At 38.0% G+C, this 27,876-nt stretch overlaps 1 pseudogene; it reads left to right on the plus strand.

The window, feature by feature from the left end:
• Positions 1-8,379: 8,379 nt before the first annotated feature.
• LOC127485806 (eukaryotic translation initiation factor 3 subunit H pseudogene) overlaps positions 8,380-27,876 on the plus strand; it is a 50,729-nt pseudogene continuing 31,232 nt past the window's right edge.

Here is a 27,876-nt window from a genome sequence, read left to right on the forward strand (position 1 = left end):
AACAAATACTCAATTTAAACTTACTCTTTGAAAATAAATACATTATTTTCAGAACTCAAGCATTTTTCCCCTATTACAATAGAAGAAACATTAATACATTCTTTTTGGGAGAAGAAGAAAAATGTGTTAGTAATTCATTACCACCTCCCATTGCAATCTTTGGCCATCTCTGCATTACGTTATGTTCCGGAAACTTGACATCTACAGACTGCATCATGCTTTCTTGCTTGGAGTCTTCTAAGAGTTCAGACGCTAGGGGACTCTGGAAGGAGATCAAGTAAGAGGAGAAAACAGTAACTTGTCCTTTCCAACTCTACTTTGGCTACTAGTCCTCCACATTTGTCGCTTCCCCTGCCAGGCAGCCTCTCCAACTGGTTCTTGTTCTCACCAGCTTTCTAACCTGGTCCCTTCAGCTGTAGAGGTAGCTATGGATTATTTTTGGAACTAGTAAATGGATATCTCATTATCTTTTGCTTACATACTTGACTCTGACCTCACCTCTCCCACATGAAAATGTCATTTGTCTCATGTGTTTCTTGACGTTGACAAAGAGCATAGATGTGATAGGCACAATCATGAAATAGCTTAGAAGTCACTGACATTATTCAAAGGAGTGAATTTAATATTAATGTGAAACCATTTGTTGTGCTTTCCTCCAAATTTTCCAATGTAGGGATCCATGTGTCCAAAGGTTTCATCAGGTAGCTTCAGGCCTGGCCTAGGATTTGGTCTTTACTGTTGAGACCTTGCTCACAAAGATAGGTGGCTGATATCACTGACTTACTGTCTTTTCTAAAGTAGTACATCACGTCCATATGTAATTCAATGAATATAGCCTTTCACATCTGCTAAACATGAGTTTAGTTCCATCTGTGCTCCTGTATTGAAATACCCTAAACTGGGTAATTAAGAAATTTACTTCTAGGCCGGCACCGCGGCTCAATAGGCTAATCCTCCGCCTGTGGCACCAGCACACCGGGTTCTAGTCCCAGTCGGGGCACCGGATACTGTCCAAGTTGCTCCTCTTCCAGTCTAGCTCTCTGGTGTGGCCCAGGAGTGCAGTGGAGGATGGCCCAAGTGCTTGGGCCCTGCACCCACATGGGAGACCAGGAGAAGCACCTGGCTCCTGGTTTTGGATTAGCGCCATGTAACGGCTGCAGCCGGCCATTGTGGGGTGAACCAACAGAAAAAGGAAGACCTTTCTCTCTGTCTCTCACTGTCCACTCTGCCTGTCAAAAATAAAAAAAAAATGAAGAAAAAGAAATTTATTTCTTGTAGTACATAGTACTAGAGGCTTGGTAGTCCCAGATCAAAGTGCTGAGGCTAGTGTCTAACGAATCCCCAATCTCTGCTGCCAAATGGTGTCTTTACACCTGTGCCTTCACTTGGCAGAAGATACAGAATGGACAAAAGGGGACAAAATCATCCCCAAACCCTTTCCTAGGGGCACTAATTCCATCTGTCAGGGTATTGTCTTCATGGCCTAATAACCTCCTAAACATCCCAAAATTAAATACTCTTCAGGGAGTAAGTTCAACATGAATTTTGGCTAAGACACCAACATTCAAATCATAACAAACTGGGAGCTTGTATTTGTTCACTCATAGTTCCACTTACAAACAAAAACAAAAGCAATGACCACAAAAATACTTAAATTCGAAACACTTAGTCTTCTCATCCAAAGATCTAGTGCTGGCAGGATGCACCATGATCTGATTTGTCACAATTATAATTATATTGGTTACTGGAGAGCACTCCTAATGTACACTACTACTTAAGAACAAACCCTTTCTTTTTGTTTTTTTGTTTTTTTTTTTTGTTTTTTTTTTTTTTTTGGCCAGGCACAGAGTTAGACAGTGAGAGAGAGACAAAGAGAAAGGTCTTCCTTGTGTTGGTTCACTCTCCTAATGGCCGCTATGGCCAGTGCTGTGCCAATCCGAAGCCAGGAGCCGCAGAGGATTAGCCAAGTGAGCCACGGCGCCAGCCAACCAAACCCTTTCATAAGTAAGTTAAATTCCTTTATTCTGAAGTTAGTTTGCATATATATTTTAAAGAAATTAATGTTTTCAAATTTCCTCCAAGCAACTATTGATTATATAAAAATAGTACTATAAAATGCAGTAGTGCCATAAGATTGCCATAGCATTATCAGAATCTTAGTGGCCAAAAGCAACAGAAACTTATTCTCTCACATGTATAGGACCAGGTGTCTGAAATGAAAGCATTGCCAGTGTTATTTCCTTCTGGAGGCTCTGAGGAAGAATCTGTTCTTTGTCCCTCTCCCAGTTTCTGCCAGAAATACTTGGCTCTCCTTGGCTTTTATCTTCCTTATTATAGCCTTTGTTTCTATCATCACATGGTATTCTCCCATAAGTATCTCATTGTCTCAAATCTCATTTTCTATTCTTTTATAAAAACACTAGTAATTCCATTTAGGGCTAATTCTAAGTTCCAGGATGATCTGATCTTATGATCCTTACTTTAATTCATCTGCAAAAGCCTTATTTCAAAATAAATTCTCATTCATAGGTACTGAGGGTTAGGACTTGGCTACACATTTTGGAGGGACACTCTTCAACTCACTACATATAATTACACTACATGTGGTTGTATGCTATAATTTCCTCAGGAATCATACTGCTATAAATAATTGAGCCATTGAAATGATAGCCAGATTTGATTATGCTAGGAGACTATTTCCTGAGAATGCTAAAAACTTTCTCTTAGTGGAACAGATTTTTACCTCAATGCATGAACATCTGCTCCTGTCTTGTAAAATAATTTGTGCTTTTACAAATGGAAAATGATCATGAACTCAGACAGGTGGCTTTTCCTGTGGGAAAAGATTTGGAACTCCCTAAATTTCACTTTAAGACTCTATCGATGTTGAAGGATAGCACAGTTTGTCATTAGATTGACATATTGTCTTAGAAAAACACTATGTGTGGCAGTTTTGAGGTATATGGCTGTCCATTATTAGGTGTTCTACTTTTTTTGTGTTTCAGGTTATCAATCTTCTTCATTCAGAAGCCATCTATTTCCATTATAGAGCCATTCAATTTCTCTTGACTCCTATTTGCATCTACAGTTCTTTGATCTATATCTCAGTAAATGACTTTATCAACAACTAGCCCTCACACTGGTATGTTCACTATGATTCGCAGTGACATTAATTATTTATAAATGGATATTTACTCCACATTCTTCTTCAGTGAAGACAACAAGATGATAGATATGGTGATTGATTGACTTACACATTTGCATGTGTTAAAAACACAAAGGTGAGTCTCAAAAAATTTTAAGCTGGGGCCAGCAAATGTACCACAGTAGGTACATAGTAGATACATATAAAACAAAATTCAACTTAATAAATGTTTTGTGGGTCCAGTACATGTAATATTTGTAGGAAAGTTAATAAAATGTAACACCTTTGAAAAATATAGTGTGCACTGATTCATCATAAATCATATTTGAATATTTATCGTCAGCTTTATCTCAAGCAAATCACTTTTCCTTGTTGAAATCCAAGTTTTCCTAATTTTTAAAATAATGAGTTTGCATTAGGTGATTTCTGGAGTCTCTTAGTTTTTGATGGCTTATAGACAGATATTTGTCTATACGTTAGAAACGAAATTCAGATAGAAAATATTCAACCAGAACTTCTGATACCACTGACAATGTATATTTGCTTGGTCATGACTTGGAAGTATTATTCTAGTCTCATTGATACTTATAACCACTTGAGTCTCTCTTATCCCTCTAAAACCATCGTATTACTGAAGGGCTGGATTTGGGATTCTTTTTGTTATGAAAAGATAAATACCAGATCCTTTGGAATGTATAATATAAAATACATGGAAGCACAGTTTCAAACACCCCTTGATTATTTCATACTGAAAATGCCAGATGCCTTTACATACACAAAGTGAAATTTAATATTCTCTATGTATTTGTACAAGTCCTCACTTAATTGAGCATTAATTAACATATAAAATTAATTTGTGTTTGTTTTAGAATTAGCTGTAATTCCTGGTTTCACTTCTAAAGAAGTCCAAAGAACCATTCTTAAGATTTGCTTCCAATAAGAAATCTGGAATTAACTAATTATGGCATTGAATACATTGAAGGTAGAAACAGAAAACTACAAAAAACATGTGTCAGAATTGAAGCCCTAATCCTTTTCCTCCAGGTCTTTGTTTAATGGCTATCTGGTCCCAAGTTATCTCTTAATAGCTACAAACATTCTTAGAAAATTATTTTTGTTTCCTTTAAATTGTTTTATTTGCTTAAAAATCACTTAGAATTTATATAATTAAAATGTTGAAATGTAATTTAACTAATCATTTTTAGTGGGTAATGCAAAAACATGTCATATTCTTGAATTCCTAGAATTTATTTATTGAAATAAAAAGAAGCCAAAAAACTAGTTATACATAAGCAATAATCATTCAAGTGCTGTCTGGAGAAGAGGAACAGATAATGTTGTAGGCCTTAAGGAAAGAAGAGATGCATGTAGAGAAGACACCCATAATATATATATATATATATATATATATATATATGGGAAAAGTGACAGATGTTCTGGTAGTTGAAAAATGAGTATAGTTCAACAGACAACAATAAAAAAGTGGTGAAAACTTGCTATGAGTAGATATGATAGATGGGATGTGTTTTGGAAAGTGAGACTAAAAAGATAGATCATAATGAAGAAATAGATGGTCTTGAATGCTATGCTAAGCTCGAGAAAATTACTTCTGAGGCATTTTGAAAGTTATGTTGATTACGGAGGCCAATAGTTTTTGTAGCATTGGAAGTGGAAAGGAGGATAAATTCAGAAGAATACTGCAGAAGTGAAATCAGAAAGAAATAAAAATTGCAGTTGTACATCTTGTCACACACATTTGCATAATCATACATTGTACACTATTATTATTTCAAATAATGTTTTTCATCACTGAGTGCTTAATAAGCACTCATTAAGATTAATAAGTCAGACAAAAATGATATGCAAATCGCAAGTTTTCAGGTGCATTGCATAAATATAATTTTCCCTGCTGTGTAAGTGTTCTCAGTGCTTTCTAAAACTTTCATATTTAGGAGACACTTGTAATTTCTTCCCATTGTTGTTTAGTTTTTCTGCTGTATGATAGTTTCCCAGGACAGCCGTCTATTATTTCTCAAGAAATCTGTGCTTGGGAGTTCAAGATTTGGTGGAGTGTTTAATGGTGATGTCTTTCTATTTTCTATCATTGTTTAGGTTCTACATCTTGGGTCATCTTCTAAGATATCAACAGCATTAATAACTGACTTTCCCTCAGGGTTGATAAACAGTCCTTCCTTGTTGGGATAGGGAAGTAAATATTTTGAATATATATATATATATATATATATCTTATCATCACCTGCTAAAACAATTATTGAACTAGAAAATAAGAATTATTACTTCAATAAATTTCAGAAGTCAGTACTTTTAATATTTCCTTCTCAGTCTCCATTTTTGTTAAATTTTTGTCGTTGCTGAGTAACTGCTTGCTCTTATAGCAATAGTGAGGATGTCTTGCTATTACTAAATTGGAAATAACTAATGTGTTAGGCATCCTGAGACAGAATACTTCTTGTTTCTTCTTTTGGATTTCTGCTTGATAACATACACAACTCCTAAAACAGTACTTACACTGGGGGCATTTAAGAATACCTTAACAAATTGATTGAGCTTCAAATGCATGTTTTAGCAAAAATTGCTTTATGCAGCCGAGATCAGGGGTAAGGTTAAAGTGGGGTTTCCTATTTTCTTACACTGGAATTGAAAACACTGCAGCTGAAGCTCGGCCTGACTTACCCACTCAGTTATAGACGGAGGAGCCTTTGGACCACTATAGTATATAACAAGTTAACCTCTGTGGGGAAGTCTTGCCTGCTCTCCTTAATACAAAGAATCAGGAAGTTCAAAGGAACTGAAAAGGGAGAGACAGAACTCCTGCTGTGGCAGAGCACACACAGATCATGGTGATAGATAGTTCTTGCCCTAACAGAATCACAAATCTATATCCTAGTAAAATAAGATCTTATCCTGATTTAATGAAAACAATTAAATTAGTTATTCCTCCAGGGACTAAAGTATGCAGTGGAGGGAGCAGCTTCCTTCCCAGAACCCTCTTACCCCACAAGAAGATGAAAGCCTCATCCTTCTAGAAGATAAAACATGGAAAGCATGTGCTCATTTTCATATAATTAAGTAAAAGTTGATAAAATCTTTGACACATGATATGGGAAGATAAATTTCCACAGACCTCAGGTTTCTACCCAAGTATTAGCCAATTTTCCTCAGATTTCCCTTTTCAGAAATGATTGTGTGAGCAAATGACTTTGAGAAAATAGAGGCAATGATGTCTTCTCAGCAAATTTGGTTACAGTCCATGAAAGTAAAGATAGAAATGTCTCCTGGGGCCAGCGCTGTGATGTAGAGGGCAAAGCCACCACCCGCGATCCCTGCATTCCATATGGGCACAGTTTGTGTCCAAGATACTCCAGTTCCTATCCAGCTCCCTGCTTGTCACCTTGGAGGGGCAACAGAAGATGGTCCAAGAGCCTGGGCCCCAGCCACACACATGAGGTACCCACATGAAGCTCTTGGCTTCTGGCTTCAGCCTGTCCCAGCCCTGGCAATTGGAGCCATCTGGAAAGTGAACCAGTGGAAGGAAGATCTATCGCTGTCTCTCACTCTCTGTAACCCTTTCAAATATAATAAATGAATGTTATAAGCAGAGACCACTTCCTTGTTTTGTTGTTTTTAGCACAAATATTTCATTTCAATTAAAAATAAAAATGTTAAAAGTATTATGTCCTGTGCATAATTAGATAGCTGTACTTCCATATGACTGGTAGCAAGTCAGTTTGTTCACAGCATCACCAGAAACACATCAGCATTGTTGCATATATGTCATTGTGCTGACAATGACCCAATGCTGGCAATAAGAATTTTTCAGCTCCATTATAATCTTTCAAGATCAAAATCAAATGTGAAGTCAATCATTAACTGAAATGTCATAATTCAGTATGTGACTGTAGGAAGTTTTTCCACTGTTAGTGATGGTTCTCAGTAGAAACCCTGAATCTCAGAGAACATTTTTCATTATCTGCAGTTGGCCTTGGTTGTCCTGGCTGGATGGTGGTGGGTGTGCTTTTGGCAAGAAAGTGTACATGCCAGGAATGAAATATTCTACTAACCCCTGCTAAACATTCTGCATTGCTCAGGACAGACATCCACAAACAGAAATATTCAACCACAAATGCCAAGAGCGTCAAGGTTGAGAAGCCATGTGTACAGAAATATCAAAAAGCATTTCCCTTGTAATGAAATATCAAAAATGCTCAGTAACATCACTCCCAGGGGCAGTGAGTAGAACCCCAAACAGAGCAAGACATTTCCAAGAGTGTTGACATTTTTATCCCCTTCCTCTCCAGGACAGATTTCTGAATGTTCCAGATAGTAAGAATAAGATCATTCTCTCCACAGATTTGCTAGAAGCCCTTGTATAGGTTTAGGATTTTCTGATACCGAGGCTCCTCTCCTGCAAAGCAACCCCACTGCACCCGCACGTACAGACAAGATCCTGCTGTCATCACCTAGCACTTTGGGAATTAGGGAATAGAGGAAAAAGTATCAGGATGATACCTTGGCTAGTGTTTTGCTGTCAGTACTAAGCAGTGCTTTGTAAAAAAAAGATTCATTTTTTTATTCACTTTATATTTGTGAGAAAGAGAGAGAGGGAGAGAAAGAGATGGTGGTGAGGGGATATCTTCCATCCTCTGGATCACTCCCCAAAGGATCACAAAACCAGATCTGGGACAAGCTTTGAAGCCAGGACCAAGGAACTCAATCATAGCCTCCCACATGGGTGGCTGGGACCCCAGCACACAGACCATCTTCCACTACTTTCCCAGACCCATTAGCCAGGAACTGGATTGGAAACAGCAACTGAGACTCAAACTGGCACACTGATATCAGATGTCAATATAGCATCTACATCTCAAGTGGCAGCTTATCCTATTGTGCCATAATACGGGCCCCTACACTGTCATTTGCCCCTGAGCTAGAGATCTCAAATATTTATTCTGGTACCTATGAAACTCATGACTGTTTAAGTGTGTTGTCTTGTGAATAAGGTAAATTCAGATCATTTCAAGCTCTTGACATGACAGTTTAATGCATATCTCTGCAAATCCATGCAAAAGAAGCAAATACTGCTTTGAAAAAAGAAAATGAAGCTAATGTTTATTGCAAGCATATGTGAGGATATTAAAAACGTTAGTGGAACATGGAATTAAAATGTAAGTTCCTCGGTGGCCTTTTCGTGTAGTGGTTAAGAAGATTTAGGGATGTCCCACACCAGAGGGCCCAGTTTTGAGTTCCTCTCCCGATTCCAGCTTGCTGCTGACTCACAACCTGAAAAACAGCTACGTGTTGGTCACATGGTTGAGCCCCTGCCCGGACTGAATTCCCAGATCCGGTTTTGGCTTCTCTCAGCCTCGTCTTTTGCATGCAAATTTGTGGAGATGGCCAGCAGATGGTAAATATCTGTCTTTCTCTATATTTATCTGTCTCCATTGCTCTGCCTTTTAAGCAAATAAAATAAACACATTTAAGTCTTTTGTTTTAGAAGATAAATTTATTTTCATGGCTTTTTTGAAATCTCATGTAAGTTTTTTGTAATATGCAATTTTCATGAGTATTTTGAAAACTCCACCTGTTGATATAATATGGCTGTGTATCTGATTGTTCAACCTGTATAATAAAAGTTCTCTTAACCCATGAAGCACATAGAATATTTTTTTATCTTATGTAACTTGTCCAGGAATTTTCTTACAGTATTAATTTCCTTATGATACTAAGTTCTCTTATAAAAGGACTGAGAGATTATAGGTAGCATTATTTAACTAACCCTCAAGTCAAACTGAGTGTGAAATTCATCCACAATTTTTTAAAAGATTTATTTATTTATTTGAAAGAGTTACAGAGAGGCAGAGGCAAAGAGAGAGAAAGAGAGAGGTCTTTCATCCACTGGTTCACTCCCCAGATGGCCACAATGGCCAGAGCTGCAATAGGAGCCGAGAGCTTCTTCCAGGTCTCCCACGCGGGTGCAGGGGTCCAAGCACTTGCGGCATCTTCCACTGCTTTCCCAGGCTATAACAGAGAGTGGATCAGAAGTGGCACAGCTGGGACTCGAACTGGTGCCCATATGGGATGCCGGCACTACAGGTGGCAGCTTTACCCACTACGCCACAGAGGTGGCCCCCATCAATTTATAACAAAAAAGTTATGCTACTTTTGGGGATAAATGTCTGAAAGTCTGCATTATTTATGTTGGAAAAGAATAGTTAAAGCAGCCTTCCTTGATTAATTTCTCTCTCTCTCTCTCTCTCTCTCTCTCTCAATTATTAGGAATACTTTGAAAAAGAAAAAAGATAGTCTTGTCTAATATCCTTCCGATTATGATAACTGGATCTCCTGGTAAATAAGAGTGATGGTAGTTAATAAAAGGATACTTCTCTTTGAAAAATTCTTATTAAGATGTCACTGATTTAGAATTGCTTGTGGTGAACCAACCTAGAAGCTATGGTTCAGTGAATCACAACTACCCAAAGAATGTCATGTATTCTATATCACTATAGCTTATATTAATGACCTGAAAGCCCCCACTGTGTGAGGCATATGTCTGATTCTAATGAAGAATGAAAAGATTTAGATCTACCCTCAGTGTCTGAGACCTCCCCATATTGTGCCTGTTCTTCTTGGTTCCTTATGTCCCTGATGTTATAGCAAAGCTGGGTACTGGGTAAAAACTTCTGATGTTGTGTTACTTTTACTGGACAATCAGGTTTTTGTGTTAAGTCATAAGGTTACACTTATGCTAATTATATTATTATTATTATTTAGCAAAATGCAATGTCTAATTTGAAGGGTCTATTCTTGCAACTTGCAGAAAAATGTCATCATTGTTAACCAACTAATGAGTTGAAAAATGAATATTTACTCAGGTTACATACTTAAATTATTTCAATTTATGTTGTCTGTGTCTTCTACTTGCTATTTGCAACACTTGTGTCCTCTTTAACCATTATCCAGGGTCGTCTCTGAGACATTTCTGTACCACAATGATTCTTGCCTCTTTTTTTAATTTTTTATTTAGTAAATATAAATTTTCAAAGTACAGTTAATGGATTACAATGGCTCCCCCCCACACTCACACCTCTCCCATCTCCCACTCCCTCTCCCATTCTATTCACATCAAGATGCATTTTCAATTATCTTTATATACAGAAGATCAATTCAGTATATATTAAGTAAAGATTTCATCAGTTTGCACCCACACAGAAACACAAAGTGTAAAATACTGTTTCAGTACTAGTTATAGCATTACTTCACATTGGACAACACACTAAGGACAGATCCCACATGAGAAATAAGTACACAGTGACTCCTGTTGTTGACTTAACAATTTGACACTCTTGTTTATGGCATCAGTAATCTCCCTAGGCTCTAGTCATGAGTTGCCAAGGCTATGGAAGCCTTTTGAGTTCGCCGACTTCGATCTTGATTCTTGCCTCTTTTTACAGAGATCTACCATGCTTTCATACATTTGCATTGCTAGTTAGTGATAGAAACAAAGCTCCTTTTAAATCTATTGTTACTTCTCTACTACACTTGTGTTTTCTCTTTGTGGTTTAACCAGATTTTATTTATTAACTTAAATATCTCTTTTTTGAAAATAACAACATTTTTCTTTGTTAAGAATGCTAAATTAATTAGATACTTCATTAAAAGTACACTTTTTAAGTGGTTGTGGTAGTTTTGTTATCACTGAAATCTGAGAAATATAAATGATTTCTGATAGGCTCATTGAGGGCAGATAAAAAATTCCAGAATATATAATACCTGACTTGTTTTATATCTATCATCCATAACCATACATTTATCTAATCACATCCCTACTGGATGAATATTTGCAAAACTGCAAAATAGATTTAGATTTTGGAAAATAATATTGATTACCTCACCATTGAGATATGCCAGAAATACAAATAAGACATTATTAACATCCTAGATTTTCCCTTATACATTCATATACATTGTATTTGTCATATAGATAGTAGGTTGAAACTCATTTCTAAACCAATGAATTAAAAACATGTTGAATGAATAAGTTAAAATGAAAAGAGAGATCTCTTTTTACTTGTATGTGACTTGTTTCATATGGTTTTATCTCATTTGGGTACCAAGGGAATAACTGTAAATATAAGAACCTATGTGGTACTCAGTTCCTTTGATGAAATAAATAAATTGAAAATTAAACACTAGTAAATGAATGACTATAATTTGACAAGGGAAACAAATTGCTACACTGAGGTTCAGGAAAAGCAGGTTTGACCAAGTTTAAAAGTCATGAAATAGTGGGGCCGTTGCCTTGCAAAATCCCCTGAGAGAAATAGTACTGCAATTAAGCCTGAACCCTAAATTACTTGAGAAATTATTTAGAGGTTTTGCTAGACTAAGTGTAACAGGATAATATGCTCATTAAGTTATAGTCAATTATCATGAGTAACTCAGTATCACTTTAGAATCCAAACCAGTTGGTTGGATAATTCATTTCCAAGAGCCCACAGTGGCATAATCCTACTGCAGCCATCTGTATCATAAGATAAGTTGATTCCCAAGTTTATTACTGGAACACCATGGCAATGTCAGTAAATTTGCCACAGTGATTTCCCTGTGGTCACACATTTATTTAGCCAAACAAATGGTTGTGCTTGTGGTAGGTAGCAGCTGTTGTCAGTTATAGGATACAAAATCATTTGAAGCATCTTTTCTATGGTTCCAACTGGGAGGAAGAAGCAGTGGGAAAGGAGCCAAGAGATTTAAGCTTTGCAAGGAGCACCTTTGTGTTCCTTAAATACTCATGGGATTCCCATTATACCATTTCTCCAGATTTTTTCCAAATAGCACTAGGTTCCTATTGCTATCCATTTGGAGTAGTGCTTAGTGGCAAATTCAAACAGACATAATACCAGGGTTTTGCAAAAGGCTTACCTCAGTATGACTACCAGTTCATGCCAAAGGTAGCTCTCACTAATTCTCACTAATCCCACTCTGTCCCAGGAGTACAAAGTACAATCTGTATGTCAAATGGATATTTCTGGAGATAACTCTCTGACCTCACTGTAAGTGCTCAGTTATATCTAGCGTCATGAGCTACTGCTTATTGTCTTTTTTATTCATTTCTGTATTCATCATATCCAGCTTGTATGTTTGCTTCTGAATAAAGAAACTTCAGGCAGATAGTGTAGATTGACTGATACAATGCCTGGATTCTACTCTCTTCTTGTTTGCCCACTTATAATTAGGAGACTAGAAAGTTTATCTTACTGTTAGGAGTGGCTAAGTGATGTATTTCTGTTCAATAATATATAAACAGAAATAGGGCTCACCAAGATATTCCTCTTTCTTTTTGCTTAGGCTATAGCAGAGAACTGGATCAAAAGTGAAGCAGCCAGGACTCAAACCGGTGCCCAAAGGGGATGCCCACACTGCAGGCAGCATCTATACCTACTATGACCCAGCGGCAGCCCCCATAGGTACAGTTCTAAGAAGATAACCATACTTCCCACCCTCATTCTCCAAGTCTTCACCTTCCCTCCCTTTTCTTTTCATTAATTTTTGCAAAGTCATAATTTTAATCCACTGTATAATCACAGGTTTAATTCACCACTATCCATAAATCCCAAATGCTCTTTCCTTGACTTTTGTGTCTGTGGGGTCTCTGATGATCATGATCCCTCACGCCTCTTCTTCCTTCTATTATTTCTTTGCAGGATGCCTTTCTTTTGAGATGGTCTCCATGATGTCACTGTTGTGCCCAGATGTTGGATCCCCAAACGCCGCCAGAGACTCGAACACACGGAAATGCAAAAGCAAGGTTTATTTCGTAAGTACTAGCTGGGACAGGGACCCCGTCTAACCAACCGCGCAGCGGAGGGCAGAGGAAGGCCCTGAGCATGTCTCGGGGGAGCCTATTTTAAAGCAGGGTCATGTCATCGAGGGGTGCAGAGTAACAGTAGATTGGCTAGGGTCACCTCTGGTATTTCCTGATCGAGTGCGATTGTTTCTGATTGGTTCAGACCAGGGGATTTCCTTATATGGTGAACGCTAATGAGCTGTTCTGTTGTAAGTTTTGGTTTCCCCTGAGTGAGGCTGCTTTTACTGGAAGTTGGGCCTGCCTCCCCGAATGGAGGCACTTTTTCAAAATGTAGTTACTCTAGCCCTTCAGTCACCTTTGACTATCTTTCTTCTTTCATGGCATATTCTTCTGAAATTTTTGTATTCAAATGCCTTTAATGAGCTAGCACATTGGCAACCAATAAATCTCTAGGCCAGAGCTCTCCCCTGAGATGGCTACATGCAGTCTTGAGCTGGTCATTTTGTTTTCTATAGTGAAAAAGAAAACGTTTTGGCATTTGCTCATTTTTATTAATATTTCTTCTAAATTAGTTCTTGCAGGTGGTTATGAATCAGGTCCAATCTACAGGATTGCCCACTAGACATCACCACTTGGCTGCGATGGCTTCCAAGATCTGTGTCTCCCAACCTAACTTCCCATTATTGGTATCTTTTCCAGTCTGTCCTTTTTCGATGTTTAATGCTGCCTATCAGTTACTTGCTTCAGTCAGAATCCTGAATGCCATCCCTAATTTGTTCCTCACTTTCATCCTTCACACCTTATCAATTACCAAACCTGTTTTTACCTTGTTGTGTTTAATACCTCTCAATATCCCAGTGGCACTAGCTCAGCCTAAGGCACTGTCATCCCTCAGCAGAGCCCCAAAGGACTTCATACTGGTCTCTGGCTCAACCAATCCTGTATCCAGTTGTTTCTCCATGCAGTGACCAGAGGGTTTTTTCTATAATGTGGGTTTCACTGCATCATATTCTTATAGCCCTTCATTTGTCTTCTGGTACAACTTGAAAAAAGTTACAAATCATTCAGGATTCATATAAGGCACTTTATGCGTAGGTCCTTGCTAATCTCAGGAGTATGACTTCTTACCACACAGGTTACAAACAATATCATACTGTGGGGAGCAACTGGGACTAGACTAAGTTACTGGAATTAAGACTTATTCTATACATCTGCTCTCCCACAATATGCTGGGAGAGGAGGAAACAGCTTCTACACAGCTGCCTCCAGTTCAACCAATAAACAGCAGGACCTGCTCCTGATTGGAGGAGAGCAGCGTACTCGGCGTGTGGGTAGCAGAGTTGGGATTGGTGGAAGAGGACTATAAAGGAGGAGAGAGACAACATGCACCAGGAACATCTATCTGAAGGAACAACTGTGCAGCCCCCGAGAGAGCCGGCCGGCAGTGTGCCGCTCCCCCGTGGAAGTGGGGAAAGTGGCAGGGGGAACCGCCCTTCCACGGAGGTGGAAGGGACGGTAGCCAACCCGGGAAGAACCAGCAGCAAATCCGGGGAGGGCCGAGCAGACAAAAGAACAGCGCAGCGTCCTGTGTCGTTCCTCCACGAAGAGGGGGAGCGACATCATACACTTCAACAAAACTACTATTGCTCCTTCTATTGATTCTAACAAACTGTTCATGATCTTCCCATTTATAAGATTAATATTATTTTTTTAAGATTTTATGTATTTATTTATTTGAGAGAGAGAATTACGGACAGTGAGAGGGAGAGAGAGGTCTTCCATCTGCTGGTTCACTACCCCAATTGGCTGCAATGGCTGGAGTTGAGCCGATCCTAAGCCAGGAACCAGGAGCTTCCTCTAGGTCTCCCATGTGGGTGCAGGGCCCCAAGCACTAGGGCCATCTTCTACTGCTTTCCCAGGCCACAGCAGAGAGCTGGCTGGGAAGTGGAACAGCCAGGACTAGAACTGGCACTGCAGGCAGAAGATTAACCTATTGTGCCACAGAGCTGGCCCCAGATTAATATTATTAATGATAAACCCAGTACTTTGTGTTTTATGTAATATATACCAGGATCTATATTAATTTCCTTATAAATATGCTTATCTCTATAACCACCCTAATTTATTTTTTAAATTAAGATACAGAGTGTTCAACCAATGGCAGTAAGTATGTACATCAGAATTCAAACCCCAGAAAATTGACAACAGAAACTATGCTCCTAAACATCATACTTTATTATTTATCCATGGTCTACCTCTTCAACTCTTGGTTATCATGATAATTCCCTTCATTCAGGAAACTGTAAAAATGAAAATACTTGTAAGTATTCCTATAGAGCTTTAAACTAATTTTTACCCTTAGCATACTTTTTATGGACTTACTTATTTATTTCTTCATAGCCCTTTGGCTATCTTGCTCACTCATTATGGCTGTACCTAACAGGGTTTTCATCACATAACAAATGTACATATTTATTGAATGAATACAGGTTGAAAAGTGAGAAAGTATTGCTTGAAATCACTAAGGCTCAACAATGTCCAGACATACACTTTTAACTCAGTTTAAAATGGAAACCAAACACAAATACTGTTGAAACTCTTCAAAACCATCACTCATTACTTTTGATTGAGATATTGGATAAGAGATCGTAATCCAAGAATCACAACTAAGGAAAACACAAGATATGGACCTACATATTATTAATTGTTGAAAAAAATTAAGAATTTTTCCCAATTTTACAGATAAGAAAATTAAAATCAAGGTTAATAATGAGATATTTTGGTGCCAGTGCTGTGGTGCAGTGGATTAATGCCCTGGTCTGAAGCACCAGCATCCCATAAGGGCGCCAGTTCTAGTCATGGCTGCTCCTCTTCCAATCCAGCTCTCTGCTGTGGCCTGGGAAAACAGTAGAAGATATCTCAAATCCTTGGGCCCCTGAACCCACATGGGAGACCTGGAAGAAGCTCCTGGCTCCTGGCTTCAGATCAAATAAATAATAAATAAATCTTTAAAAAATAATGAGATCTTCTCAAACCTTTTATTAACTTAAATTTCTCATGAGATTAAGCTAGAGGATTCAAGAAAACTGTCTTTTAAAGATACAAAGACAAGGCTGGTATTTTTGTGAAATGGCTAAAGCCACCTACTGCAACACGGGCAACCCTTCAGAACAGGTTCACGTCCAGCAGCTCTTCTTCTGATCCAGCTCCCTGCTAATGGCCTAGAAAAAAATGGGGAAGGTGGCTCAACTCTTTGGGCTCCTGACACCCATGTGGGAGACCCAAATGAAGCACCTAGCTGCTGGTACAGGTCTGGCCCAACACACTGTTGTGGCCAATTGGGGAGTGAAACAGCAGATGGAAGGTCTCTCTATTTCTGTCTCTCTCAGTCTCTCCCTCCCTAATTCAGACTTACAAATAAATAAATCTTGTTTAAAAAGAAACAAAGACAATGAAAATTTGGATCTAAGCAATATACTCTTAAATCATTAGTTATTTAACATTTAACATTTAAAGGTAGAATTACTGCTTTAACTATAGGTATAGTAAGTAGAAGGGTATGAGATGTAAAAGTAAAGATGTATTATACAAATATTATGCAAATTTATATTGGGTCACTGTTTACTTTTTACATTTATGTTAATATAAATACACTCTCATAGTATCCCAATAAGGTAGTCTTTGCTGGTGGTTACCTCTTCAACCACTATAAAATACGGGTATTTCAACTGTTCTCAGGGGCCGGAGCCATGCTCACTTGGTTTATCCTCCCAGCATCCCATATGGGTGCTGAGTTCTAGTCCCGGTTGCACCTCTTCCAGTCCAGCTCTCTATTGTGGCCCAGGAAGGCAGTGGAGGATGGCCCAAGTGCTTGGGCCCATCCACCCGCAGGAGAAACCAGGAGGAATCACTTGGCTCCTGGCTTCAGATCGGCACAGGGTGCCAGCCATAGCGGCCATTTGGGGGGTGAACCAACTCAAGGAAGACCTTTCTCTCTGTTTCTCTCTCTCACTGTCTAACTCTATCTGTCAAATAAAAAAGAGTTTCTAAAAAAAAGTCAACTGTTCTCAAAGGGTTTTTATGAAAATTTTATGAAAAATTTATGGTAATTCTATAGAACATTAAAAAGTTTCTATCACTTAGGACATTCCCATTAAACATTAGATGAATAACAAACATAACACTGATTTTGAATTTTTAAACTTTCATTTTAATAATGAAATCTTTCTCTTTTTAGAAATTCAAAACCAAGCTATATTATGATGGAATTTGAAATTGCTTTCTGAACTCCATACCTACTTTCCCTGAAATCACAATTTTTAGTCACAATATTGTGATATGGGAAATGTAAACACCTCAAACAAACTTTGCATGCAAATCATGACATGAGAAATTAAGCTTTGAATTCTTCAACGGAAGTCATGAAATGAGAATTGATGGTAGCCTAGGTGAATCCTCCATCTTGTCTTTGAATGGGCCATTTATTATCATTATTTAAAATAAAAAATTCAATTGTCTCTCAGAAACTAAATTGGAGGTGTCTTCTAAAAAGCCAGTATTTTAGAAAAAATTGTTAATCCAGCATATGAACAATTTTATTATCTTCATTTCCTTCTGTCACCATTAAACAAAATGCTCAAAATAGCAATGTCTTCCCACACAGGCCTTCTTCTGGGCTCGGATTTGTTTATAGTGCTGGTCATTCTTCATTTGCTTTGACATCACAATTATCTTCCTAGTCACAAATTGTTATGGAACACAAGATGAAAAGCAAAAATATAAGCTTTCGTGACCTTATCATATAAAGGCAATGCAGAAGCCACCAAAACATGACCCGTGAGAAAGAGCAGACAGTTTTCTACACTGCGTTCCTGCACTGGCTACTCACAACTGCCACTGTGACAGAGGTCAGGCAAAGGTATGTGTGTCCCTTTCTCAACCACGAGCTACCAAGGCCCTTCCATCTTCTCAAGACAAAAGAGAGCATCATAAGCTTTGGTGTATGGGTTATAATACGCATTTACTTTTCCTTCATGTAAATACACTGCAGCTTTTGTCAGATGCCTCAACGTCATGTTTTTGTTCCTTTTACATTTGCATGTTACCACTGATATGAAAGTGACCACACACGTTCCAGAAAGATATTTCCAGAAAGATACCTAAAAATATATGTGAGGAAAAAATAACATTTAATCTCAGAGAAGTATGTGATATTGCATATAAGCTTCAGTTTAGAGCAAGACAGATTTTGTTACTGTTGGTACACAGAAAAATCCCCCATTCCCAGTAATGTTCCTCCTTACCCAAAGTCCCAATTACCAAAAGGAGTGAATGCATTGGATTGATAACAATGAAGAAATAAGGTGGCAGATAGAATTAAGATTGATAATCAGTTGACCTTGATGTAGCAAGACTTCTCTGGATTATCTGAGTGGGCCCAATGTAATCACAAGGATCTTCATAAGTTAAAGAAAGGAGAGTCCCTTTTAGAGTGATGCTGTATATAGAAACTCCACTGGTCATTGCTGGCTTTCTCGATAGAACAGAAAAACGCCAAGATGACTGAGCCCACCCTAGAATCTCCATAAATACATACATCCCTATGGACACCTTGATTTTACCCCAGTGAAACTCATTTCAAACTCCTGACCTCTGGAGCAGTAAGGCACTAACTGTGTGTTATTCTGGACTACTAAGTGTATAGTAATGGTTTATATCAACAATAGGAGACTACCACACCACTCCACTATCACTGCCAATTTTGTGATCTTCAGCAAGTTTTTAAACTCTTCAGACTCCAAAACAAGAAAATATTCTCAAATACATATTGTACAGATTCTGCAAATCATACTCCTGGAAGTATACTTCTGGAAGCACATAATATACCACAACATTTTTCATTGGTGTTATATAAATTAGTAGTCCTGGGTTCTAGTAGCATCTCTCTAACCTATCAGCTATGTGAGCTTAGAAATCATTTAAACTCTGCACGATGGTTTTTGTGTAAAATTACAAAAACAATCTTTTAAAAATTAATATAATATAGTATTTAGTGAGCACTTAGTATATTGAAGAAATAATAGATGAATAAGACACTTTCCCTGAAAAAAAATGATAGATTATGACACATATAACATCACATAAACAATTGATTAATTGGTAAGCAAATGGAGGGATTATTATTAGAAGCAATATTTCAAACCAGCTGATGGGAGTATGCTACTATATTTATTAGGGGATGTGCCTTTAGGCAACCATTTGGGAATGGTTTCTGCCAATGCCTGTTATATTTCTTCCCAGCTTCTACTGCGATTTTCTTGGGTAAGAATCCATTCTAATTTTGGTGAATTGTCTTTCTCTTATTGGAACAATAAAGTGTGGTTCTTGATGAAGGTGCCATCTCCTCCCCTAGAAAATGCATGACGCGTTAGTGGATTAAGGCTAGTCCAATCAACTCCTCCATGGAATTTGAATCTCAGATGGAGTGAGGACAGACTTGGAATTTGACTTGTCCAGGAGTGGTGGTCTGCAGATGCCTGACTGTTTTTGTTTTTTGTTATTTTGTGTCTTGTTCCCATATTTCACTTTACACCTGTGACCTATTTCAGATACTCCCAATAAATTATTTTACTATCTATATCACTGTTAGATGTATTTGGCTATTTTCACTAAAGAACTCTATAGGATATATCATCAAATAATGTTGTCAATGCAATCACTATTTTATGTAGAGAAACTCTCGACATGCTACCCTACCACAACCTGATTCTCTTTGAGAATAATAGCCAAATATCAGATTAAATAAGAGACACTGTTAAGAGCTCTGTAAATAATAATCCATTAAAATTTGTTTTATTTTGGTTCAAAATAAATGATAGTTTGAGTCAACACAAGGTGTATGTCCCATGAAAACTGGACTTGGATAGATCATTATATACAGAAATGAACAATCGGCACTTCAGATCTAATTTTATCCTTAAAGGGACACTTCCAATTAAATCTCCAAGGAGAATGTATTCATAGAAGTCCAAATCCAAATATAATAATAATACATAATCCAAATATGAAGTCATCCTTATTATTTCATAGAAATAATTTCATAGAAATTATCTCAGAAATAAATGCCTCATAGGAATGTGAAATGTCACATAATTAATAACATGGATGTTTTTGTAATCACAATAATGAAAGATTATTGATAAATGACAACCGATGTTGGCTTTTAATGTCAGAGAGAGATTTAACAAAATCATAAGAACTACTAACTGGCCAACGCCACGGCTCAATAGGCTAATCCTCCACCTGCGGCGCCATCACACCGGGTTCTAGTCCCGGTCAGGGTACCGGATTCTGTCCCAGTTGCCCCTCTTCCAGGCCAGCTCTCTGCTGTAGCCAGGGAGTGCAGTGGAGGATGGCTCAAGTCCTTGGGCCCTGCACCCCATGGGAGACCAGGATAAGTACCTGGCTCCTGCCATCAGATCAGCGCTGTGCGCTGGCTGCAGCACGCTGGCTGCAGTGCGCCGGCCACGGCGGCCATTGGAGGGTGAACCAACGGCAAAGGAAGACCTTTCTCTCTGTCTCTCTCTCTCACTGTCCACTCTGCCTGTCAAAAAAAAAAAAAAAAAAAGAACTACTAACCTTTGCAGAGACTGAAATTTTCTTGGAAAGATTAGTTTGACTTCTATAGAAGACAATTACAAGGAAAATATAGACCTTTTTCTATCTTGCAGGGTAAGAAAAGAACCAAATCCAAACAAAAACTGGATCCAACTTTGAAGTCCTGATAGCTGTTTACAAATAGTTCGATTGACATTTAATAAGATGAATGTAAGTCACATTCGAGTCATTGAATTTGACTTTCTTGCTCTGTGAGTTTAATCCACACTAAGGAAACTTGGTGAACTAGGTTTGGGTGTTTTTAGGTATCCCCTTGTTGTAAACTGATTCATGAATTCAACAAGTATTTACTGAGCATCCTTTATGGGTGAGGTGATAGTCCAACTGCAGGGAATGAGTGGTAAAGAAAACAAGAGTCCTACCCCATGGAGATTGCAGTCTAGTGTGGAGATAACCAAAACACATCAAATAAGCAGGCATAAAAATAATAATGATAACCGGTGTAAAGAAAAATAAAGAGAATAAAAGCCAACAGAGTACTTTGTACTGTTTTGTTTCAAAGATCATATAGTCAGTAGGTTTCTCCATGAAATGGACATTTAAGCACCAATATAAATGAGCTCTCTATGTGTATGTGGGAGAAATGTTCTAGTAGAATTCCAAATCTCTGAGACAGGAACTTGCTTGATTAGAAAATAATAGACACATCCCAGGACTGGTGGAAGGTTGGTTTCACTGCATTTCAATGATCAAGGAAAAGAATGATAAGCAATAGACTGAAGAGTGAACCAGATCATATATGGTAAGAAACTCATTTTATTCTAAGTGTCACAAGAAGCAACTGGAGTAAGGTTGACATTATTTGATCTATCATTTTATTTTATTTTTCAAATAATTTTGTCTTTTAATTCCATTTTTCATATTTTAATTATTTATTCAGTTTTATTAAATGGAAAAGCAAAGGGGTGAGGAGAGAGAGAAATATCCTCCATCCACTGGTTGATTCACTCCATAAATGGGCTGCGTTGGGCCAATACCAGGAGCTCTGACCTCTGTTTGGGTCTCTCACATGGATGCCAAGGACCAAAGTAGATGACCCTTAACCTGCTGCTTCCCAGGGTGTGCATTAACAGAACACTGGAATTGGAAGCAGAGCCAGGACTTGAACCCAAGCACTTCAGTATGGGGAATGGGTGTCCCAGGCCGCGTCTTAACCACTGTGCCAAATGCCTGCCCCAAGATCTATCATTTCCAAGAACATTTCTTAAGCCACACACTACCATGCCAAAGGGATAAAAAAGATATATAACAAAAACAGTACTGCTACTATAGCGATACTTTTATAAATATTAATGGAAAGAGTTGAAAATAATCAAAATCAAGCAGAGAAGAAAACAACTCCACATTCTAAAAAATTCTCCCTAAGCCCATTTATATATATTTTGCTTCTTTCCCTAACTGTGGTTACAACATCAAATATATTACATGCTTTTTCATGTACCCTTAAATAATTAAGTCCAGCACTGAATTTCAGTGCTGAAAGAGTATCGCCTTAGAACTTAAAATATTGAGTCAAACATAGTAATCTAATTTCAAAAATGAACTTAACAAATCTTATTTATCTTTATCTGTTAAAATAAGAGCACTATGGGGACATGGATTTTTGTCTTTTCTTCATTGCTACATTTATGAGACCTATTAACAACTCCAGGCACATAACAATGACTTAAAAACAAGTGTTGATAAATTAGATCATTTGGAGAGGAAATAGAGCTAAGAAGGGAGAAAGACTCTAGGGTACTTTGATATGATTGAGAAGAGAAGCCTCCATCAGAGACGGAGAAGTGAGAGCAAATAAGGTCAGAAGAAAATGAGCCAGAAAAGGAAGAGAGTGTGGCTACTTTTTAAATTAATTCCATTACAGAAATGTGTGTAGTGAGACCTGAGCATTGACTACTAAATTTGACAGGAATTACTTGATGGCCAAGGAAAGAATGCAAATCAGAAAAACTGAGGTCAATATTCTTTGTTAATATAGCCTTGAAAAACAGTAAACAGAGGATACGGCAGGGGGATGAAGGAAAGAGTTAAGAATCAGAAGATGTGGATTTGGGAACAGGGGAGGTTTAAAATGTAAGTAGTCAAAAATAGCAGATAGTTTTAAAAAGTTGGGGAAAATGATGCCAATAGATTTGATGTTTTATAGTTACCCATTGCAAGAACAATTTCCATTTCTCTCTTGTAGTGAGGACATTTTACATATCACGAGGCCAACAAGGATCTGGAGACCACATTTTCCTAAGATATCAGAAATGAATTAATATAGTAATAAGGAGACACGGGGCTGGTGCTGTGACGCAGTGGGTTAAAGACCCAGCCTGCAGCGCGGACATCCCATATGGGCTCCAGTTCGAGTCCTGGCTGCTCCCCTTCCGATCCAGCTCTCTGCTATAGTCTGGGAAAGCAGTAGAAGATGGCCCAAGTCCTTGGGTCCCTGCACCCACGTGGGAGACCTGGAAGAAGCTCCTGGCTCCTGGCTTCGGATCAGCTCAGCTCTGGCCATTGTGGTATTTGGGGAGTGAACCAACAGAATGGAAGACCTCTCTTTCTCTCTGGCTCTACCTCTCTCTGTATCTCTGTCTTTCAAATAAAATAAAAAAAAATTTAAAAAATAATGAGGCATAAATGAAGAGATATTATATCTATATATATGTATTTATATATATATAAAGAGGTAAGGAGCTACTAGAAAAAGAGAAAATACACATAAAGGAAATAAAATGAAACCTTTATCATGGGAGAAACATTTCCACATGGAATGGTCAAAGATAATGTCCTTTCAATTTATTGTTAAGAAAATGCTTGGGATTAGATAGTTGTGTTTGTTTTTATATGCTTTAAACATGATTTTTATAGGAAAAACTTATATGCCAAATTTATATCTCTTTAATATCTTTTATATAGTGGTCTTTTTTGTTTGATATGGATAAGATGATGTTTATTAGAAAATGTTACTGTAGTCTCCATTGCTCATACTTTTATTTTCTACAATTTTTTTTACCCAGAGACAATAGTGGGTAAAATACTGAACATACTATATGGAAATTCTGTAAGTAAACTGTTCTTAGTCTTTAAAAACTTTCTACTCTAAGTAGCATGATGAAACCTTGAACCAAACTTCTCTATCCCTCTGGCAATAGAAGTCATCTATTTGTTTAGTGTATCTACACCTTGTATGCTATTCATCAATAATTATTTCCTAGCCATCTCAATTATTAGATTGACTGGTATCATAGTATTTTTGTTCAAGTAACTGATTTTACTCACTAAGCTCCCACAGCATAGAGTAGTAATGATGGAAATATAGATATGCCGTTTCTCATAGTGTTCATTTCACTTTAACAGGTTTCCTTTTTTTTTTTTTTTTTGACAGGCAGAGTGGACAGTGAGAGAGAGAGACAGAGAGAAAGGTCTTCCTTTGCCGTTGGTTCACCCTCCAATGGCCGCCGCGGCCGGCGCGCCGCGCTGATCCGATGGCAGGAGCCAGGAGCCAGGTGCTTTTCCTGGTCTCCCATGGGGTGCAGGGCCAAAGCACCTGGGCCATCCTCCACTGCACTCCCTGGCCACAGCAGAGAGCTGGCCTGGAAGAGGGGCAACCGGGACAGAATCCGGCGTCCTAACCGGGACTAGAACCCGGTGTGCCGGTGCCGCTAGGCGGAAGATTAGCCTAGTGAGCCGCGGCGCCGGCCTCAGGTTTCCTTTTTGGTGCTCAGTTAGTTGTCACCTATCAAGGAAAACAAGTGGTATTTGTCCCTTTGGACAAATTATCATAATGTTTTCCAAATTCCTAACAGGGATCACTTTTCAGTTAAAATTTAAACACCTAAGGATAATTGTGTATTAATTACAGAGTTCAACCAATGGTACTAGAACAAAAAAAAATACTAAAATGGATAAAGTATCACATTGTACATCAGAACACTATGAAAAATGGTGACTTGATCAGACCTCACCCTGACTGTTGATGAGCAACTTGATATGTTATCCCTCTTAGTATTTTTTTGTTTGTTCTACTTAATACTTTTGGTTGAATACTGTAATCAATACACAATTATTCTTAAGTGCTGAAACTTAACTGAAAAGTGATTGCTGTTAAATATAAGAGTGGGAATAAGAGAGGGAAGAGATGTGCAATTCGGGACATGCTCAAGCTGACTTACCTCAAATGGTAGAGTTAGAAACATACCAGGGATTCCAATTCAATCCCATCAAGGTGGCATGTACCAATGCCATCTCACTAGTCCCAGTGATCAATTTCTGTTCACAATTGATCATAATGATAGGACTAAGAACCAAAGGGATCACATAAACAAGACTAGTACCTGCTAATACTAGCTGATAGAATCAAAAAGGGAGAGAATGATCCAACATGGGAAGTGAGATACACAGCAGACCCATAGAATGGCAGATGTCCTAAACAGCACTCTGGCCTCAGAATCAGCCCTTAAGGCATGCGGATCTGGCTGAAAATCCCATGAGAGTATTTCAGGCATGGAAAGCCAAGACACTCTGGGGGAAAAAAAAAAAAAAAAAACAACTAAATGAAAGATCTCTGCGAGTGAGATCCCAGTGGAAAGAACGGGTCATCAAAGCATCAAAGAAGGAGGTACCTTTCTCTGAAGGTAGGAGAGAACTTCCACTTTGACCATGGCCTTGTCTAAAAATTATCAGAGTCAGTGAACTCAGGGGGCTTCCATAGCCTTGGCAGCTCATGACAAGAACCTAGGTTGATTACTGATGCCATAAACAAGAGTATCAATTCGTTAAGTCAAGAACAGGAGTCACTGTGCACTTACTCCTCATGTAGGATCTTTGTCCTTAGTGTGCTGTACATTGAGATCTAATGCTATAACTAGTACTCAGACAGTATTTTTCACTTTATGTTTCTGTGTGGGAGCAAACTGTTGAAATCTTTACTTAATGTATGCTAAACTGATCTTCTGTATATAAAGAGAAACGAAAATGAATCTTGATGTGAATGGAAGGGGAGAGGGAGTGGGAAAGGGGAGGGTTGTGGGTGGGAGGGATGTTATGGGGGGGAAGCCATTGTAATCCATAAGCTGTACTTTGGAAATTTATATTCATTAAATAAAAGTTTAAAAAAAAAGGAAATATAGATATGCCAAAGAAAAGTACTGTGCTTCCTTTGAGTATCACCTCACAGCATCAGATAAAGGACGAATACAATAAAATAACATATATTAGAGAGAGAGACTAAATTCACTTGTCTCTTATTACAGTGTATTATCATTGCTCTATATTACTATTAGTTGTTGTTTATCTCTTAACTCTACTTAATGCAATGATTAAACCTTACCATATAGACACAGAGACACACACACACATATGAAAATACACAATATCCACTCACAAAATGTTCTGTACTGTTGAGAGATTCAGGCATCCACAGACATCCCTTGAGGAAAAGGTGGAGACTACTGTAATAATTTGCATTTTGCTGTGCTTTCACATGATTTCCCTTCTAAGCAGCTATTACAATGCTATAGATTTCTCCTTGCATTCATTTATCTTGGCCAAATCTTTAAAAAGTATTTGATGTGCACATTTCTCTACCTTTAGTTCTTTTCTTTATAAACCAATGGGTTAGCCATTCCATTATATTTTATTATCTGGAATAGTTGATGAATGAGAAAATACATAATTTAGACTTTTGTACTTGGAGATAAATTGATCATTTCAGCAAAATCTTGTCTGAAATAAACTGAAAATGCTTTTTTGTTTATAGATAGCACTCATCCTACTTTTTAGAAAGCAGATCCATTGAATACAATAATTAAAACACTGATGAGGAGTCAGTTCTGCCCCATCTTTAGCAAAGCTGCACATTGACTGTAAGTTCTGTTCTGCAAATAACCAGTAGCTATCCTTCACCGTAAGTGTGTTTGCTCCCATATTAATATGAAGCTAACACTCATACTTCTTTCATCCCACATATGTTTATAATATGGTTGTAGATGTGCTTATTGTCTCTTTAAAATACTTCCTCAGGGGCCAGCACTGTGGCTTAGTGGGTAAAGCCGCTGCCTGCAGTGCCAGCATCCCATATGGGAGCCAGTGCCAGTCCTGGCTGCTCCACTTCTGATCCAGCTCTCTGCTATGAACTGGGAAAGCAGTAGAGGATGGCCCAAGACCTTGCACCCCTGCACCCTCATGGGAGACCTGGAGGAAGCTCCTAGCTTCTGGCTCCGGATTGACACAGCTCCAGTCATTGCGGTCAATTGGAGAGTGAACCAGCAGATGGAAGACACCTCTTTCTCTCTCTCTTTCTCTCTCCCTCTCCCTCTCCCTCTCCCTCTCCCTCTCCCTCTCCCTCTGCCTCTGCCTCTGCCTCTGCCTCTCTGTAACTTTGCCTTCAAATAAATAAATAAATCTTTAAAAAATACTTCTTCGATATTGATATTGTGAAAAAGCATTAACTAGCATTTACATTTTCCTGAGACATAGGTGAAAAATGTTAGCAGTTCTCCAAGTACACAACCACGACTATGCCTTTATGTAGTCTACCTAGTGTGTACATTTTTCTAAGAGTTCTCATACTTTTGATGTCTTCTATATGTAGTTCAATTCTAATAATATGAAAGTGACATTAAAAAGAAAACACCACGCTAATAATAACAACATGAAAAGAATTTAGTATGGTATCTAAAACCAAATTATTTGGGTATGAATTGATTCTGCCACTAATGATCTATGTAACCATTTAGTAAACTGATTTTTCTTTGACTCAGTTTCTTTACTTGCAAAATAGGCATAGCAATGAAATTTATATCATTGGATTATTTGCAGAGTGAAAGGAGTTAATGTAAAATGCTTACAGGCACACCTAGAATGTATTAGTGATGAATAGTATGAGCTGTCATTGGTAGCTATCCTTTAGAGTGTACTTAACACGTCTCTAATAGCTGTATGTATATTATGGCATTGAGTTCTGCAAATATGGAATTGATTCTACAAATTCACAAAATGAGAGATTAAAATGGAGTCATTACAACTGATACAAAAGAAATACAGAAGATTGTGAGTTTTCTATGAACAATTATATGGCAACAAATTTGGTAACTTCAAAGAAATAGGACAAATCCCTTGACACATAGTCCTTGGAATGAATCCTGAAGAACTAGGATTTTTTTAAATTTATTTATTCATTTGAAAGGCAGAGTTACAAATAGAGAGAGAGAGAGAGAGAGAGAGGAAGATATTCCAT

The sequence above is a fragment of the Oryctolagus cuniculus genome, chromosome 1, assembly GCF_051225735.1.
Source record: "Oryctolagus cuniculus isolate XC-2025 breed Fujian yellow rabbit chromosome 1, ASM5122573v1, whole genome shotgun sequence".
Classification (NCBI taxonomy): Eukaryota; Metazoa; Chordata; class Mammalia; order Lagomorpha; family Leporidae; genus Oryctolagus; species Oryctolagus cuniculus.